This window comes from Saccopteryx leptura, chromosome 6 (assembly GCF_036850995.1).
Source record: "Saccopteryx leptura isolate mSacLep1 chromosome 6, mSacLep1_pri_phased_curated, whole genome shotgun sequence".
Classification (NCBI taxonomy): Eukaryota; Metazoa; Chordata; class Mammalia; order Chiroptera; family Emballonuridae; genus Saccopteryx; species Saccopteryx leptura.
Window position 1 is genome coordinate 125541764 of NC_089508.1, and position 13053 is coordinate 125554816.

Here is a 13053-nt window from a genome sequence, read left to right on the forward strand (position 1 = left end):
TCCGGAGATTTTTCATTCAAAGATGACCAACGTTCTGGTCGATCTACTGAAGTTGATGATGACCAAATCAAAGCCATAATTGAAGAGAATCGTCATATAATTGTTCGAGAGATTGCAGAGAGGTTAAATGTATCACACACAACAATTGAAAATCACTTAAAATGTCTTAGACTCGCTAAGAAGCTTTGATATTTGGGTTCATGTGGACATGAATTGAAAGAGATTCACTTAACACAACAAAATCAATATTTGCAATATGCATCTCAAGCACAATGAAACCCACCCTTTTTTTTTTTTTTTTTTTGTATTTTTCTGAAGCTGGAAACGGGAGAGACAGACAAACTCCCGCATGCGCCCGACCGGGATCCACCCAGCACGCCCACCAGGGGTCGAAGCTCTGCCCACCAGGGGGCGATGCTCTGCCCTTCCAGGGCATCGCTCTGTCACGACCAGAGACACTCTAGCGCCTGGGGCAGAGGCCAAGGAGCCATCCCCAGCGCCCGGGCCATCTTTGCTCCAATGGAGCCTCACTGCGGGAGGGGAAGAGAGAGACAGAGAGGAAGGAGAGGGGGAGGGGTGGAGAAGCAGATGGGCGCCTCTCCTGTGTGCCCTGGCCGGGAATCGGACCCGGGACCCCTGCACGCCAGGCCGATGCTCTACCACTGAGCCAACTGGCCAGGGCTAAACCCACCCTTTTTTTAAAAGAATCATCACTGGTGATGAAAAATGGGTCATTTGCCTGACCAGGCGGTGGCGCAGTGGATGGAGCGTCAGACTGGAATGTGGAAGGACCCAGGTTCGAGACCCCGGGGTCGCCAGCTTGAGCACAGGCTCATCTGGCTTGAGCAAAAAGTTCACCAGGCCTGACCTGTGGTGCCGCAGTGGATAAAGCGTCAACCTGGAACCCTGAGGTTGCCAGTTTGAAACCCTGAGCTTGCCTGGTCAAGGCACATATGGGAGTTGATGCTTTCTGCTCTTCCCCTGCCCTTCTCTCTCTCTCTTTCTCTCTCTCCCCCCCATAAATGAATAAATAAAATCTTTAAAAAAAAAAAAAGCTCACCAGCTTGGACCCAGGGTCACTGGCTCAAGCATGGGTTTACTTGGTCTGCTGAAGGCCCGCGGTCAAGGCATATATGAGAGAGCAATCGATGAACAGCTTAGGTATCGCAACAAAAGACTGATGATTGATGCTTCTCATCTCTCTCTGTTCCTATCTGTCTGTCCCTATCTATCCCTCTCTCTATAAATAAAAAAATTAATTAATTTTTTTAAAATTAAAGAAAAATGGGTCATTTACAGTAGTAACATCATTCGAAAACGATCATAGTGCAAGCGTAATGAACCCCCACAAACCACATCGAAAGCTGAATTGCATCAAAAAAAAGGTCATGCTGTCAATTTGGTGGGACTATAAAGTTGTTGTGTATTTTGAGCTGCTTCCAAGAAATCAGATGATCAATTCAGATGTTTACTGTCAACAACTAATGAAACTGGAATTGTGTTACACCATGATAATGCAAAGCCTCATACATCTTTGGTAACTCGTGGGAAATTACTGGAGCTTGGTTGGAAAGTGATGTCGCATCCTCCATATAGCCCTGACCTGGCACCATCTGATTACCATTTATTTGAAGTTTGCAAAACTCTTTGAATGGTAAAACTTTCACAAATAATGATGACCTTAAATCGCTCTTGGTTCAGTTTTTTGCTGATGAGGACCAAAATTTCTGACGTGGAATCATGAAGCTGCAAGAAAGATAGCAAAAGGTCATTGAACAAAATGGAAAACATATAATTGATTAGTTTATTCTTTATATAAAAAAAGTTTTATTTCACACTACAAAAACCGAAATTACTGCCCTGGCCGGTTGGCTCAGTGGTAGAGCGTTGGCCTGGCGTGCAGGAGTCCCGGGTTCGATTCCCGGCCAGGGCACACAGGAGAAGCTCCCATCTGCTTCTCCACCCTTCCCCCTCTCCTTCCTCTCTGTCTCTCTCTTCCCCTCCCGCAGCGAGGCTCCATTGGAGCAAAGATGGCCCGGGCACTGGGGATGGCTCCTTGGCCTCTGCCCCAGGCGCTAGAGTGGCTCTGGTCGCAACAGAAGCAACGCCCCGGAGGGGCAGAGCATCGCCCCCTGGTGGGCAGAGCGTCGCCCCCTGGTGGGCGTGCCGGGTGGATCCCGGTCGGGCGCATGCAGGAGTCTGTCTGACTGTCTCTCTCCGTTTTCGGCTTCAGAGAAATTAAAAAAAAAAAACAAAAAACCGAAATTACTTTCTTACCAACCCAACTATGTGCCATGACCAGGGAACAAACCCACAACTTGTATGTGTCGGAATGACACTCTTAACCAATTTCGCTATTTGACCAGGGCCCGCATGGATGATCTTTTGGCCTCCAGCCTTAGCTGGCTTTACTAGAGGTCCCAGCCCTCCTGTCTGTCTGTACAAGGGAGGCCTTAGTACCTTTGTTGCCTTGCATGGAAAAACTCGTCCTATAACTATGATCTTTGAGTAGTTGACCTAGTAACCTGTTACCCTTTCATATTCCCAGCAGCCTGTTTCTTCAAGAGACCTAGTAGGGTTAGGGTAGCTTTCCCTAGGAGGAAAGGGCGAGTTTCTGTTAAGCCATTCCTGAGAATCCTATGGAAAAGATGTTTTAAAAGACAGGGGAGCCGGACCAGGCGGTGGCGCAGTGGATAGAGCATCGGACTGGGATGCACAGGACCCAGGTTCGAGACCCCGAGGTTGCCAGCTTGAGCGCAGGCTCATCTGGTTTGAGCTAAAGCCCACCAGCTTGAACCCAAGGTCGCTGGCTCCAGCAAGGGGTTACTCGGTCTGCTGTAGCCCCACGGTCAAGGCACATATGAGAAAGCAATCAATGAACAACTAAGGTGTCACAACGAAAAACTGATAATTGATGCTTCTCATCTCTCTCTGTTCCTGTCTGTCCTTGTCTATCCCTCTCTGACTTACTCTCTGTCTCTGTAATAAATAAATAAATAAAATTTAAAAGACAGGGGACCCAGGATGGATCAGAGAAGATCCTTGGTGACCTGCGTATACAGTATTAGCTACACAAGACAGACAGAGACAGTACCCCAGGCCCTGGGTGCAAATTCTAACAGCCTTCTCTAGGAAGGTCATAAATTGCTGGGTATGAGAAGGCACAGAAGTTGTAGCATAGATTAACATTCAGTCAAGATTAGTTTCCTCTTCTGGAGGTTCATTTAAAATCATTATCTTCTTGCCTGACCAGGTGGTGGCACAGTGGATAGAGCGTTGGACTGGAATGCGGAGGACCCAGGTTCAAGACCCCGAGGTCACCAGCTTGAGCCCAAGGTCGCTGTCTTGAGCAAGGGGTTACTTAGTCTGCTGTAACCCCCTGGTTAAGGCACATATGAGAAAGCAATTAATGAACAACTAAGGTTCGCAATGAAGAGTTGATGCTACTCATGTTTGTCCTATCTATCCCTCTCTCTGACTCTCTGTCTCTGTTAAAAAAAATTATCTTCGGCCCTGGCTGGTTGGCTCAGCGGTGGAGCGTCGGCCTGGCATGCGGGGGACCCGGGTTCGATTCCCGGCCAGGGCACATAGGAGAGGCGCCCATTTGCTTCTCCACCCCCCCTCCTTCCTCTCTGTCTCTCTCTTCCCCTCCCGCAGCCGAGGCTCCATTGGAGCAAAGATGGCCCGAGCGCTGGGGATGGCTCCTTGGCCTCTGCCCCAGGCGCTAGAGTGGCTCTGGTCGCAGCAGAGCAACGCCCCGGAGGGGCAGAGCATCGCCCCCTGGTGGGCAGAGCATCGCCCCTGGTGGGCGTGCCGGGTGGATCCTGGTTGGGCGCATGCGGGAGTCTGTCTGACTGTCTCTCCCCGTTTCCAGCTTCAGAATAAAAAAAAGAAAGAAAAAAATTATCTTCCACTTGATTTAATACAATCCTTCCCATTTCTATTCGTACTTGCAAGTACTATAAAGGCTTTCTACTTGCAGCCTTGGAGGCAGGATATCCCATTCATACTGCACAGTTAGGAGAACTAGGCACCCTACACTTCTTTGCCTCCTGAGGCACAGACAAGCAGCTGTGGTTGCAGCAGGAGCCAGGAACATGCCAGCAGGCCATGGGCCCGACATGGGCATTCTGCCAGCAGTGGCCCTCATCTCACTGGGCCCCAGACTGCAGCTTCCTACTGAATCAGGCTTAATGTCCAGTTCAGCTCCTGATTCCATTTTCTAACTTTATTAATAACTAGCTAGCTACCTACACTGAAAAAGTGGGGGGAAGCATGACTTGTTGAGGAAAGAATGCTGATGCAGCTGAAGTTTACTGGGCAAAGGGGAGATGAGGTTGGAGAGGAAGCTGAGGTCGTGTGATCACGGAAGGTTTTGTAAGCTAGAGAATTTGCTTTCTCTAGTATGATAGTGTGCTACTAGACTAGAGGGTGTTAAACAAGACAGGCATGATCTGCCTCTAGTTTTAACAATTACTCTGACAAGTGTGTGGAGAATTTACCAGAAATGTCAATAGTAGGAGGACAGCTGTTAGGCTAGGTGAAGCAAGAAATGATAGATTTTCGCCTGACCAGTGGTAGCACAGTGGATGAAATATCAACCTGGGACACTGAGGTCATGTGTTTGAAACCCCAAGGTCACTGGCTTGAGCCCAAAGATTGCTGGCTTGAAGCCTAAGGTTGCCAGCTTGAACAAGGGGTCACTAGCTTAGCTTGAGCCACCTGGTCAAGACTCAGAAGCAATCAGTGAACAACTGAAGTGATGCAATTACAAGTTGATACTTCTCATCTCTCTTTTCCCCCCTCGCTCTAAAAAAGAGAGATGGAATTGAAAGATTATAGTAGTGAAGATGGAAAGCATTGGACAGATTCAGAATATTTTGGCTGTAGCATCAACAGGACTTACTATCGATTGGGTGTGAGATGTAAAGAAAATAAAAGACTCTGGGTTGCTATCTATATTTCATTATAAAGTACTAGGTTCAGTTTTTGGTCTAATTATTACAAGAAAAATTGACACACAGAAAACACCAATAAATATATTTTGGCCAAATAAATTACTGCTATATACATTTAAGCTTGTAAAGCATAAGCTTGTACTCATATCTTTATTATTTATTAGGAAATCTGCTTTCTAAGAAACAGGGGCTTAAGTTACAAGCATATCAGCTATGGACAGTAATTAGACTTTTCCACTGAAGTGTCCCAGCCAGCAGGGCAGAGTGAACGACGCAGAGCCAGCTGACTTCCACTGGTGCAGAAGTTCTCCGAGAGTCTCTTATTTTTATAAAATCAATGCTGACTTGCATTTTAGGCTACAATATGCCCATGTTTGTCAATAATTAGGATATTATCAATTAGGGCCCTGGCTGGTTGACTCAGTGGTAAAATGTCAACCTGGCATGTGGAAGTTCCAGGTTTGATTCCCAGTCAGGACACAGGAGAAGCAACCATCAGCTTCTATACCCCTTCTCTCGTTCTCTCTCCCCCTCTCCTGCAGCCATGGCTCAATTGATTCAAGCATTGGCCTCGGGTACTGAGGATTCACTCAGGCACTAAAAAATAGCTTGGTTGCAAGAATCATCCCTAGATAGTGTCTCCAGGTGGATCTGGGTCTGGGTGTATGTGGGAGTCTCTCTCTCTACCTCCCCTCCTCTAACCTAAAAAAATAAAAATGAAAAAGATATTACTAATTAAAAAATAAATGTTCATATTAAAATGTTGATAGAAAAAGAAGGGGAAAAAGGTGTTATCAATTTAAAAAAAATTTTTTTGTGAGAGAGAGGGACAGACAGGAAGGGAGAAAAATGAGAAACATGAATTCTTTGTTGTGGCACCTTAGTTGTTCATTGACTGCTTTCTTGACTAGGGGAGGGGGGAAGCAGACTGCAACAGACGAGTAACTCCTTGCTCAAGCCAGCAACCTTGGGCTCAAGCTGGTGAGCCTTGTTCAAACCAGATAAGCCCACACTCAGGCCAACGACCTTCAGGTTTTAAACCTGGGTTCTCCGCATCCCAGTCCAACGCTCTATCCACTGCACCACTGCCTGATCAGGCACCAATTAAAATATTTTAAGCCAACAGTTAAATTTCTTAGTTCTTTTCCCCAAAAGCTAGTGAAAGTGAAGCTCTAGGAAGATGCACTGTGATTAGCCTGTTTATTTGTTGATGGATTTGTTTATTGATACCTACTAGCACCTAGCCATGCATCCTCAGAGAAGCCCAGACCACATCAGTGAGCATTTGCAGTGTGATACAGTTTGAAACAAAATCAAGGGAGTAAGGAGGGGAACTACATTTAGAAACTACTGACTTTTATAACCTTCACTTAAAATGAGTAGAAAAGCTGCACTTGGCATTTTGTAATGTTTTTAAAAACTTAAGAAAATGAAGCCGGTTTTGTTTTTTGTTTTTGTTTTGTTTATGGAACCCTTACTGAATAATTAGAGGGGAAAATGAGTAAAAGTCACAATTCTAAGATAGTTTGTTTTCCTATTGGGCTCTAAGGTCAAACTTATCTGGTCTACTTCATTCACCAGCCATAGGCATATTTTCCCAGAAGCTATGAAATTTGCTGCATACCTTGTGAGTGATAAAAGAGCCACATACTAATCCAGACAAGCCCAGCGGAAGCCTGTATAGAGGGCCTCACAAACTCAGAGACAGAAAGTAACTACATAGGATGGTCTGAAATTAAAACTAAAAGCAAATCCTGGCAAATAGTTATGTCCTAAGCCAATATTTTCCCTGACAAAGGTCTTTGTCTTTTTGCATCGACAATAACATACCTTTGAAATGTCAGGGCAATTTCCTTTTTCCAGACCCCTGAGGACAAAATCACTATACCAGAGCATAGACTACAAAACCCTTTATTGTAATTGTTATCCTGTTAACTGTTGTTGTTTTTTTAAGATTTTATTTATTGATTTTACAGAGAGAAGAGGGGAGAGTGAGAAGTATCACTCATAGTTGCTCCACTTTAGTTGTTCTTTGATTGCTTGTTGTATGTGCCTTCACCGGGCAAGCCCAGGGTTTCAAACCTGTGACCTCAGCGTTTCAGGTTAACGCTTTAGCCTCTGCGCCACCACAGGCCAGGCAGTTAACTATTAATGATCCTATACCACCTATGTAAAAGAAGTATGTGTCTATCCATTTTACTTTTTATCCAATCCCAGAGATTTCCCTGCTTTGCTTTCTCCCACCTCCCTAATCTATCACCAATGGATTTCATGCAACCCCTTTATATCTTCTTTGATTCTGATGTATAAAATAAGCTGCAAAAGCTGCCATTCTCTGGGACATTTTCTTAATCCCTTGAGCTTTTGCTTCCTGGCAGTTGTCATCAGTTTGGTTCAAATAAACTCGTAAAAATTTTCTATAGGTTTGGACATGTCTCATGCTGACACCTTATGAATTGTTTGTTAATTAAGATCTTTATGTATATTTTTGATCTTATAAAATAAATATTAAGTTATGCATCTATAAATTAGACAACTCTTATTTATAGTCACTGTAATTAGAATTTTTAAAACATGTCCTCATCAAAAATCCAGATTGAAATGAAAAGACTAAAAGAACAAAGAAATCCAGATTGAAACAGTCCACAGTAATACCACAAGTTTAAGATTAGTTATTCTACCTGGAAAATGCCTTTAAGATATTTTAATAATAACCCCAATGCTTTATTAGACCTTTGAAAGATTATTAATTCAACCTACATATTTATAGTAGATTACATATGTAGTGCCAGTAGCCATGGACACCATCACAGCCACTTGGCCCATGCAGGTTCCCGTTTGATTTGGACAGATGGTAATGAAACAGAGCCAAGAACTGGTGGGCCATTAGCTTTAATCCTAGCTTGCACCGGGCGGGCAAGAAATACACACAGTGGGAAAACACTTCCCTTTCCATTCAGGGCTCCCAAAGCCACTGACTCATCTGAGTTTCCTAGAATCCAAGTTTTCTAGCTCACCAGCCTTATTCACCTCTGTTCCCCATCTCCTTCTCTCTGCACAAACTGGCTTCTCCTTCAGCACTTCACCATCTTGGCTGCTTCTCCTCTCCTCCATGTAGCCTTTCTCTGCTCTCCTCCAGCATGGGCTCCTCTGCCCCCATTTTATAGTGTAGAAATCAAAACCTTTAATCCAATATACAAACAAAGAAGTCTCTGATACAGAGTCACTTATCTGAGGCATAAATGGGATTCCTCATGAGAGTGCACCACCCCACATCATGCAACATTCAATGGTCTGGGGAAAGTTTAATTTTGAAAAGATCTTAGTATTAAACGGGTGCATCTATAAAAGGCTAAAACGACCCTGCCTGCTTACAGCCTGTCTCCCACACCCAATGTAAACTATAAGCGAGCAAACCTATATATCATATTTACAAACTTATTTGACCAACATTCCACCCCTTTTGCTCGCTTCATAATCTAAAGCACAGGTATTCCTGCACAAGGAAATTAGGCACATTATACAAATTACAACACATGGCAAATCATACAATTTCAACACTTACAAAGGTGCACTTCACCAGTCTCTGAGCACTTTGCCAAAAGCGCAAAATGTCCTCGGACTTCTTTCCAGCCATGAGAAAAGCTTCTCAGGGCAGGGAAAAGGCCTCCAGCAAAGCCATCCCCCACCGCCATCAGGGTATTTCACATTGTCCAAAATCCGTAAGTCCATCCAACAAAGGAGCCAGTGCCCACTCCAGTCGTAGTCCAGGAATCAGTCCACACACATGGGGCCTCAGCCACCGCCCTCATCCCTGCCATCCTGGCAGGTCTTACACTGTCCCAAAGAGGAGCATGTGGCATTGGCAGTCAGCATTTTCATCTCTGCTCCGGAGAGCATGATGGCATTCACCCCTATGTCCCAAAATCGCAGACCTACCAGGGCCGTAGAAGGTGCTCCTTCCAGCTGGCATCTCATCTTCTGGAGACTGCAGATCACAACTCCAGACCGATGCTCCTCATCCTCCAAAGAAGAACTGAACACACCAGCTCCCACTGCCGGGATTGAGTCCTGGGCCGCCTTCTGCTCCGTGGGCCTTGCAGCCCCAGCCCTGGCCTCCCGCCGCTGCTGGCTCTCCACAATGTTCAGGACAATCTGCAACTCACGAGCCTGTGATTCCTTCTCCAGCTGCTGCTCCATTTCCAAATGAATCTTATGAAACTGGTCAGCCTCCTCCTGTGCTTGCTTCAGCTCCAGGGTCGGCATCTGTTTCTCCCATGTTTGCTCCAGCTCCTTCCACTGCTCGGTTTGCAGGTCCTGGGCAGCCTCTTCCACAGAGCTCTCGGTTTCCTCACACATGGCTGTAAAAGTCAGCCAGCCTACGGGCCCCAAAAGGACAGCCATGGGGAACCATAACAGCAGCCAGTCCTCTACTCCACCTCTCAAAGATGGCGGTGGCTCCATACCGATCTGTATCGAATCCTGCCACAGAGTATGCCAAATGTAAGGCCAGGGGCCACCATCAGGGCCATCCACATGCAGGTTCTCATTGAATTCAGGCAGACAGTAAAAAAATGGCAGAGTCAGAGGATGGTGGACCATTAGCTTTAATCCTAGCTTGAGCCTGACCAGGCGGTGGCGCAGTGGATAGAGCGTTGGACTGGGATGTTGAAGGACCGATGTTCGAGACCCTGAGGTCGCCAGCTTGAGCATGGGCTCATCTGGCTTGAGCTAAAAAAAACTCACCAGCTTGGACCCAGTGTTGCTGGCTCCAGCAAGGGGTTACTCAGTCTGCTGAAGGCCCGCAGTCAAGGCACATATGAGAAAGCAATCAATGAACAACTAAGAAGTCACAACGCGCAACAAAAAACTAATGATTGATGCTTCTCATCTGTCTCCATTCCTGTCTGTCTGTCCCTGTCTATCCCTCTGACTCTCTCTCTGTCTCTGTAAAAATAAAAATAAAAAAATATCCTAGCTTGAACCTGGCGGGCAAGAAATACACACAGTGGGAAAACACTTCCCTTTCCATTCAGGGTTCCCAAAGCCACTGACTCATCCGAGTTTCCTAGAATCAAAGTTTTCTAGCTCACCAGCCTTATTCACCTCTGTTCCCCATCTCCTTCTCTCTGCACAAACTCTGCACAAACTGGCTTCTCCTTCAGCACTCCACCATCTTGGCTGCTTCTCCTATCTTCCACATGGCCTTTCTCTGCTCTCCTCCAGCATTGGCTCCTCTGCTCCATTTTATAGTGTAGAAATCAAAACCTTTAATCCAATATACAAACAAGGAAGTCTCTGATACAAAGTCACTTATCTGAGGCATAAATGGGATTCCTCATGAGAGTGCACCACCCCACATCATGCAACATTCAATGGTCTGGGGAAAAGTTTAGTTTTGAAAAGATCTTAGTATTAAAAGGGTGGGAAAGGCTTAGTCTTAAAACTAAGCCTAGGCTTTAATGACCCTGCCTGCTTACAGCCTGTCTCCCACACCCAATGCAAACTATAAGCGAGCAAACCTATATATCATATTTACAAACTTATTTGACCAATGACGTAAGAGTGATCTATAACAGGGATTGGTGTAATAGTCTAAGAGACCAAACAAATATTTTAGATGTTGCAGGATACAAAGTTCTTGTAGCTCCAAAACAGCCATAGACAGTATGTAAACAGATAAACATGGCTGTGTTATGTAAACTTCATTTACAAAACAGGCAGTAGGCCAAATTTAGTCTGCGGTCTGTAGTTTCTTGACCTTTGGACTAGAAAACTCAAAACTTTTTTGGATTTTTAAAAGAGGATGACAAATTCTAAAATTGGCAAATATGAGGGCTTAGACTTAGAATTGTAGGAATCATAGAATCACTTGGAAACATCTTAAAAATATAGGTGCTCAGACCCTATTCCTAGAAATCCTTAAAGTTCCCATGGAGGAATGTGATACCCCCAACTAGAACTGCTATTTATCTGGTCCAAACACCTGTGTACGGGTGATGAAGCTGAGACCCAGAAGTTTAAGGACTTCTCTGGAGTAAAACGACTTGTTAATTGAAGATCTGAGCCAAATTCCAAGTCTTCTGATTTCCAGCTCACGTGTTTTCTACTGAACCAGCCGCCTCTTCCCTTATATCAGCAGGAAATCATAACAGCTCCTATTGAATTATACATTTTTTCTTTAATTTAGGTTTTATTTCTATTTAACTCTTTGAGTAGTACAAACGTTCATGTACGTTCTCATGTCTCCTGACCATCCAGAGTACGATCATACAAAAATGTTTATTTAAAAAATGTGCAAGGCAACATTTAAAAAAGGCAAATAGCCTAACCAGGTGGTGGTGCAGTGGGTAGAGCGTCGGACTGTGATGCCAAGGACCCAGGTGTGAGACCCCGAGGTCGCAAGCTTGAGCGTGGGCTCATCTGGTGTGAGCAAAAAGCTCACCAGCTTGGACCCAAAATCGCTGGCTTGAGCAAGGGGTTACTCCGTCTGCTGAAGACCCACGGTCAAGGCACATATGAGAAAGCAATCAATGAACAACTAAGGTGTCACAATGAAAAACTGATGATTGATGCTTCTCATCTTTCTCCGTTCCTGTCTGTCTGTCCCTATCTATCCCTCTCTCTGACTCTCTGTCTCTGAAAAAAAATAAAAAGAATTCAGTTCATTCTCCACAATCCCCACTGAGAATTAAAAAAATAACTTTAATAAAAAAAGAAAAACCTCACTACTCAAAGGGTTAATTATCCCGTTTTTATAACAGACAAATATTTAAGTAGTGTGCATTTTAAGGATTTTAAGATTGATAGGAAAACAATAGTCCCTTTTGTTAAAAGTGAAATTTTATTTAGGAAGTGTTCTAGACTGAATTCAATTTTAGTTTCATTTCACTACAGAAGTGGGAAGGTATAAACCAAACCCTGTGATCGTGGGGCTCATGTACACTGACAGCACATCCCCATCATTGCTTCACTTTGAGGTAGAGAGAACCAGTCTCTCTTGAGTTGAGCATTCCCTCCTCTCATGTCAGAGGCCAAGCACAAAAGCTTCAATTCTTCATTGTGGCTCCTTAGTAGTTCATTGATTGCTTTCTCATATGTGCCTTGACTGGGGGGCTACAGCAGACCCAGCTACCTTGGGCTCAAGCTGGCGATCTCAGGGTCTTGAACCTAGGTCCTCCGCTCCCCAGTCCGACGCTCTATCCACAGCACCACCACCTGGTCAGGCCAAATGCCTTATTTTCAAGAAATCCTTACTTTGGGCGATGGGTATACAAATAATCAACAGTTCAAATGCTATATAAATGTTCAGCTGAAACCTGTGTACTCTTTTTTTTTTTTTTTTCTTTACAGGGACAGAGAGAGGGATAGATAGGGACAGACAGACAGGAATGGAGAGAGATGAGAAGCATCAATCATCAGTTTTTCGTTGCAACACCTTAGTTCATTGGTTGCTCTCTCATATGTGCCCTGACTGCAGGCCTTCAGCAGACCGAGTAAACCCTTGCTTGAGCCAGCGACCTTGGGTCTAAGCTGGTGAGCATTTTTTATTTTGCTCAAGCCAGATGAGCCCGCGCTCAAGCTGGTGACCTCAGGGTCCCGAACCTGGGTCCTCGGCATCCCAGTCAGACTCTCTATCCACTGCGCCACTGCCTGGTCAGGCAACCTGTGTACTCTTATTGATCAATGTCACCCTGTTAAATTTAATATTCTAAATAATTTTTTAAAAAATAATAAGTAAAAAAGGAAAGAAATCCTTAAGATATATTATTACCATCCCAAATACAGGGAACGGGGAAGGAAACGAACCTCTTCTGAGAGCCTGCTATATACCAGACACTGTGCAGAGTGTTTTTACTCTTTCAACTCGCATAACAACACTGCAAGACAGGTTTCATTAATATCTCATTCATCAGATGAGGAGAATGACACCCAGAAAGAGGATGATGAGTGGCTTGCCCAGGGTCACATAGATAGCAGGTGGCCAAATCAGAGCCTGGACCCAAAGCCTGCCTGCCTGCCCCAAAACATAGAGTCTTTTCATTCTTAAGGAATTCACTATTAATCAACAGAAGGAAATGGACAAAATACAAAA

General features: G+C 44.7%; 1 protein-coding gene across 2 annotated transcripts in view; it reads left to right on the forward strand.

Moving 5' to 3' along the window:
• Positions 1 to 13053, forward strand: part of SENP8 (SUMO peptidase family member, NEDD8 specific) — a 40745-nt gene that overhangs the window by 16451 nt on the left and 11241 nt on the right. The gene's annotated exons all lie outside the window — the stretch shown is intronic.